Raw genomic sequence first — 7,367 nt, forward strand, 5'->3', positions numbered from 1 at the left:
ACTGCAGAGACAGAGAGAAACGATTTACCAACAGATAATAATTTTATTGCCAATAAATAATAAAAAAAAGCAAATGGACGTCTTATTGCTCACACAGTAGAAGAAGAGACATCTGTGACTTATATTTTGTGTAGTCCTCCAAATCTTTAGTGATGTCTTCCACTTAACAGTTACTTTGGTCCCATGAATGAGTAATTGTTTTAAGCTCACGTCTGCAGATATTTTTCTATTTCACAATGTACAAGAAGTGTAATGGTAAACCTTATTAAATTAACTAAATCAACAGAAAAAAACAAGAAAATCATAAAAGAATTAATGACTCAATAGTAGAGCAGGTGCACCATAGTAGGAAGGTTCTAGTCCATGATGAAGCTGTTCTGAGTTCAGTTCCCGAGCCATTTACTACTGCACGTCTTCCCCCTTGTCTTTCTGCGTTTCTTCCTGTTAAGCTACTAATAATTAAAGGCCACTAGTGCCACAAGAAAGCAGTTTTTCCTAAGGTCAGGAGGACCCATCAACAAACAGATGGTAGGTCAGAGCAGGAGTAGGTGAGGAGAAGCAGGGTCTGAAATTATAAAATTAGCAAAGTAAAAAAAAAGTCTTCAATATCTTTTATTTTGTTTGTTGTTAAGAACTGTTAATAAAATGCTGGGTAACGGTTAAGATATTTAGAAGAAGCTTTTTAACATTTCATTTGTGATGTAGACTAATTTGGGCATTAGTAACTAAATTGGAAAAGGACAGAAAACTTACCAGGTTTGAGGCAGAGAAACACACACTGAGCGTGGCCAGATGGAGGAGAGGTAAGAGAAGAAGAAAATAAGGATCATCAAAAACAAACATGTAAACAAAGAACAAAACTATAATTGAAAACAAATCATCGCTGTATGCCTTTCTGCAGTGAAAGAGAGAAGATTCTGTGGTGGAGCTGGGAGCATGAAAATCAAACATGAAAATCTTTGAAATACAAGAAAACCTGTTTAAGAACTGCAATAAAAGTTAAAATATTGCACAAGGTTGACATGCATTTCTTACTTTACTAAGTAGGGCCTATTTTATTGTGACCTCTAACCCATCCACAAACCATTACCCCTTTTAGCCTTTTTTGTTTGTGTTTCAGTTATACTCATTATGTGCTATTAGTGTAGAACAATCTAGTCCAGATTTGAAGTGTCTGAATACTGAAGTTTTGGAGCAGGGTCAGTTGAAATGTAGTCAAGATGCAAAAAAAAGCACTAATAGACTTCTATTAGACTTTTATAAATCAAATAAAGCTTTCACAAATCCCAAATTGTGTTTATAAGATTCTGTTATTAGTGTAGAACAATCTAGTCCAGATTTGAAGTGCCTAAGTACTGTAGTTTTAAAGTTAGAGCAGATTAAAGATGCTCAAGGTAATGAAAAATGAGGTGGAATTGCCCTCTGACTTTTTCCCCAATTGGAAGTGTCCTGCCTGGGCATGCTAGTCACTGGCGTCTCCAATGGAATCCCCAGCCTCTCAGTTACCAGTGTCGGCCTATCATTATTCACTGTACTAGCTGGCTTCAGAATGGACATCACCGTGTTGTGATTTTTATTATGAATATATTATTTAATATTAATATTTCAACATGTTGGACCACTTGTTTGCTGAATATTGGACTATTTGCACGTTGCTGGATGTCACCAGGCCTCCCGGCGTTTTCGGCCATTTTGTATCAAGAACATTGCGACTGATATGATGGGACGTGCCAAGTCTGACGTCACAAGACGCTATATAGGGAGACCTCCATTTTGAACACTCGCATTCAGCTGGAGACCGGGTCCGGTTACCAACATCTGGAGAAGAGTCCCGAGTGGATCTCATTTATTCTCTCTCGTTGGCCAACAAACAATTCATAACTGAGGTTTCTGGACTAAGAAGGCCAGAAATTTCACTTTGACGATCGAAGACGTGAGTTTAACACGTAACTAAAAACACGGAGTTTCGAGGAAACAAACCACCACCGTGTTTTATCCTAGTCGACTTTGATGGTCAGATCATATTTTTCCCTTTCGCCAAGGAGGCCAGAGGACCAAGATTGACCACTTTTCCTGAAGTAACTTCCAACTTTCCCCTTCCTCTCTCAACCCCGCTCAGAAGAAAGCCGACAACAAGTAAAACCCATCCTTTATTTTTATTTCTTTCTTAGAAAGCCTGGGCAGAGTAGGAGGTTTAAGTGCGATGAGATTCGCTATTTAATCTAATGTTTTCTGAATGATATGTGCATGTAACCCTCTTTATTGAAACTTTGATGTGCCGTTCTGGATGTTGGGAAGCGCTGTGCTCCCCATCTTTGTGTGTGTTTTGCTGGGTTATTGAACACCTGAGAGCAAGCGCAGGTGCGCTGTGAGACTGGACTGTTAAAATAACCTCATGGTGAAATTCCCCATTTTCTTTGTCTTCAACCTTACTGCTTGCTCGCTTGCCGCCAAAAGTTTTATAACCCTTTGTCTGCTCACCTTGCAGAGTTGGGGGACATTTTATGACTGAGTATAACTGAGTTACAGTGGAACTGCGCCCCCACATCCTCACCACCTTTCATCATATTATCAATTTTGCCATAACTGCTGTTTTGCTTTATTTTTGTTTAGTTAGATATTTTACCCCTTTTGTTTAGAACTTTGCATGTTTGAGTAGGTGAAGATTATTAAATCAGAAGAACCGATTGTATCAGGCTGTGATTTAATAAATATTCACATAGATAAACAGAAGGCGTTTCTGGGTTATTTTGTGCAAGAGTGATTCGTCAGTCAAGATAAGGTTAAAAGTTCCACACGTTTCGGCAGAAATGGTCGATTAAACAGTGACATCTCTGGTAATAGTTATTAATTATTACTGAGTATGTAACAGTTGTAATTATCAAAGCCATTGAGCCACAATTACAACACCAGAAGACATCCCTGGTCTCGATTCATAAATGAGGATTTTGGTTGAGAAATTAATTTAGTCAAATTATGATTTTTAATTATAATTATTGATAAGGTTTAATTAATCAATAATCACAAGTCTAACAGACATTTTATTTAATAATAATTTGGTCTGTTAAGTATTGTCCTGTGAATAGCAGCCCAATAAGGCGGTGGTATTAGGACAACGAGCTCTGATATTACTGAACAGCAAAACTCTGCACACACATGGAATCAATTCACACAATTTCTTAAAATGCAAGAATTTATTAACAAAAAAATGTCAACTCAAAATCAAACATATTTCAATCAACAAACTCTTTACTAAACTACAAAGCATAATGAAAGAATATAGAAGACCAATGAACTCCTATATACAATATAAACAAGTGAATCAAAGATGGTTAAAACCATGACCAATAAAGTGATGCAAGATTACCATTCAATGTTATTTATGTTTGAGAACCAAGGATTATCTTGAGGAATCTGGAAATGAAGTTAAGTTAGTCTAGGAACTAACTTAGGCAATAATTGGTTCACCTTCAAACAACCATTCACAATGCAAGATCAGATAGAACATTATTTTAATAAAATAATACAGGTCCTTCTCAAAATATTAGCATATTGTGATAAAGTTCATTATTTTCCATAATGTCATGATGAAAATTTAACATTCATATATTTTAGATTCATTGCACACTAACTGAAATATTTCAGGTCTTTTATTGTCTTAATACGGATGATTTTGGCATACAGCTCATGAAAACCCCAAATTCCTATCTCACAAAATTAGCATATCATTAAAAGGGTCTCTAAACGAGCTATGAACCTAATCATCTGAATCAACGAGTTAACTCTAAACACCTGCAAAAGATTCCTGAGGCCTTTAAAACTCCCAGCCTGGTTCATCACTCAAAACCCCAATCATGGGTAAGACTGCCGACCCGACTGCTGTCCAGAAGGCCACTATTGACACCCTCAAGCAAGAGGGTAAGACACAGAAAAACATTTCTGAACGAATAGGCTGTTCCCAGAGTGCTGTATCAAGGCACCTCAGTGGGAAGTCTGTGGGAAGGAAAAAGTGTGGCAGAAAACGCTGCACAACGAGAAGAGGTGACCGGACCCTGAGGAAGATTGTGGAGAAGGGCCGATTCCAGACCTTGGGGGACCTGCGGAAGCAGTGGACTGAGTCTGGAGTAGAAACATCCAGAGCCACCGTGCACAGGCGTGTGCAGGAAAAGGGCTATAGGTGCCGCATTCCCCAGGTCAAGCCACTTTTGAACCAGAAACAGCGGCAGAAGCGCCTGACCTGGGCTACAGAGAAGCAGCACTGGACTGTTGCTCAGTGGTCCAAAGTACTTTTTTCGGATGAAAGCAAATTCTGCATGTCATTCGGAAATCAAGGTGCCAGAGTCTAGAGGAAGACTGGGGAGAAGGAAATGCCAAAATGCCAGAAGTCCAGTGTCAAGTACCCACAGTCAGTGATGGTCTGGGGTGCCGTGTCAGCTGCTGGTGTTGGTCCACTGTGTTTTATCAAGGGCAGGGTCAATGCAGCTAGCTATCAGGAGATTTTGGAGCACTTCATGCTTCCATCTGCTGAAAAGCTTTATGGAGATGAAGATTTCATTTTTCAGCACGACCTGGCACCTGCTCACAGTGCCAAAACCACTGGTAAATGGTTTACTGACCATGGTATCACTGTGCTCAATTGGCCTGCCAACTCTCCTGACCTGAACCCCATAGAGAATCTGTGGGATATTGTGAAGAGAACGTTGAGAGACTCAAGACCCAACACTCTGGATGAGCTAAAGGCCACTATCGAAGCATCCTGGGCCTCCATAAGACCTCAGCAGTGCCACAGGCTGATTGCCTCCATGCCACGCCGCATTGAAGCAGTCATGTCTGCCAAAGGATTCCCGACCAAGTATTGAGTGCATAACTGTACATGATTATTTGAAGGTTGACGTTTTTTGTATTAAAAACACTTTTCTTTTATTGGTCGGATGAAATATGCTAATTTTGTGAGATAGGAATTTTGGGTTTTCATGAGCTGTGTGCCAAAATCATCCGTATTAAGAGAATAAAAGACCTGAAATATTTCAGTTAGTGTGCAATGAATCTAAAATATATGAATGTTCAATTTTCATCATGACATTATAGAAAATAATGAACTTTATCCCAATATGCTAATATTTTGAGAAGGACCTGTATTTTAAAGAATTGCTGGATAAGACCAACCTTCTGGATGACTAATTCTCATTGGTGTTTAATTAGCTGCCTTTATTTAGTACAATAATATGTAAGGAAATATTATTTTCCTAGCTTGGAAACTAACAACCTGAATAAATGATTCTTCATAGACTCATAAGTCGAGTGTTACCTTATGCCCCGTTTCCACTGTCTCGATTTGCCCTCTGACTTTTTCCCCAATTGGAAGTGTCAATCGGAAGCCAACTTCAGCTTCATGACCTGCTTGGGCATGCTAGTCACTGGCGTCTCCAATGGAATCCCCAGCCTCTCAGTTACCAGTGTCGGCCTATCATTATTCACTGTAGTAGCTGCTGGCTTCAGAATGGACATCGCCGTGTTGTGATTTGTATTATGAATATATTATTTAATATTAATATTTCAACATGTTGGACCACTTGTTTGCTGAATATTGGACTATTTGCACGTTGCTGGATGCCACCAGGCCTCCCGGCGTTTTCGGCCATTTTGTATCAAGAACATTGCGACTGATATGATGGGACGTGCCAAGTCTGACGTCACAAGACGCTATATAGGGAGACCTCCATTTTGAACATTCGCATTCAGCTGGAGACCGGGTCCGGTTACCAACATCTGGAGAAGAGTCCCGAGTGGATCTCATTTATTCTCTCTCGTTGGCCAACGAACAATTCATAACTGAGGTTTCTGGACTAAGAAACCTCTATATCGAGGTGTTTTTTAGTGGACCTCTACCAACAGTTCGGGGTGGAGAGGGGAGATTGAGTAGACTGCTGATTCTCAACAAATGGCTTAAAGCTCACCAAAAAAGCACATATTTATAATGATCAATTAATTTCATAGTTTCACACAGATAACTGAAGCACATATAGTGTTACAGCTCAAAGTTTTTAAAAATGGAAACCAAGCATTTCATTTCAGTTACAAAATATGTTCAAACTGTTGTAGGTTATCCTTTATGATTCAATTTCCCCCTTGTATGTATCTGCTACTCTGTGCGCTATGTTTTGAGATGATGTTGAACAAATATTTCAGCTGATTCTCTAAAGAAAAAAGCAGACCAGCTGATGAACTGAGAGTTTTATTCCTTGATTACTTCTTCAGGACATGTACAATTTACACAGGAAGAGTTATGTCAAAAACAGTAAATACATTATGTTCACAGGAAACCTTTCCTCCAACATGTTCAAACACAGTTGCTCTAACTGTTGTGTCACTTGATTATGGCTTTCAACAAACTAAAAAATAGACAAAGAAATACATTGAAATGACATTAATAAATTAGGAGACACAAAGAATTGTGTCAAGTCATCTGCATAAATAAAAATTTTTTGTTAAAATTGCAATTTAAAATCTATAGTGTATACAACAATAAAAATATGGATTTTACACATTTCATGTAACTGAAAACAGTATATAGATAGAAAATCAGAATTTTATAACAAAATGCTTCATTCTGTTTATTTAAACTCTGTAACATTATTAAATCCTGTAAGATAAGGTAACTCCAAGCAGTTTATGTCTAAAATATTTTTCAAGATTCTAGTTTCAAAACAAAACTGGATAAAGCAAAAATTGATGTGCAAAATAATGAGCATATTTAAAAAAAATACAATATTTAATAATTAAAGAAGATAAAATATAAAGGGACTGCAAATGTAATAAAAGAATATACCCCAGCATCCATCTCATTGCAGCTCTTACAGTAGTGGTAATGTATTTCTAAGTATCATTGGTAGTAGTATTAAACAAACCATTTAGTTCTTATTGAACTGAAATGATTGTGGACCCCAGTGGCTACATCAGGCAGTGCATCAGCATTCTTCTGTGTCCTTTCCAATAAGCTGTTCCAGCTTTTTGCTCACCAAGAAACAAACACGGGCTTCAAATTTAAATGCAACCTTTTATATAATAAAATATATGATTTGTTGTTGCTTATATATATGTAAAGCTAGGTCAAAAATTGAAGATAAAGCTGCAGTTTGTCGTGTGAAGAGTTCTGTGAAATAATACGTTAAGCATGTAGTAGCTGAGGCATGTTTGAATGAGATCTTTGTGTTTAACGTTACAGATTTTGCATGTTTACTTTGCAATTTACAGATGCAAAAAAAAAAATCCTATCAGTTCATCAACCATCTTTTATACGATGTATATACTTTACATAACAGAGAATAAATACATTTTGACAATAGAACATCACATGCACTACAAAA

This window comes from Girardinichthys multiradiatus, chromosome 6, assembly GCF_021462225.1.
Source record: "Girardinichthys multiradiatus isolate DD_20200921_A chromosome 6, DD_fGirMul_XY1, whole genome shotgun sequence".
NCBI classification, from domain to species: Eukaryota; Metazoa; Chordata; class Actinopteri; order Cyprinodontiformes; family Goodeidae; genus Girardinichthys; species Girardinichthys multiradiatus.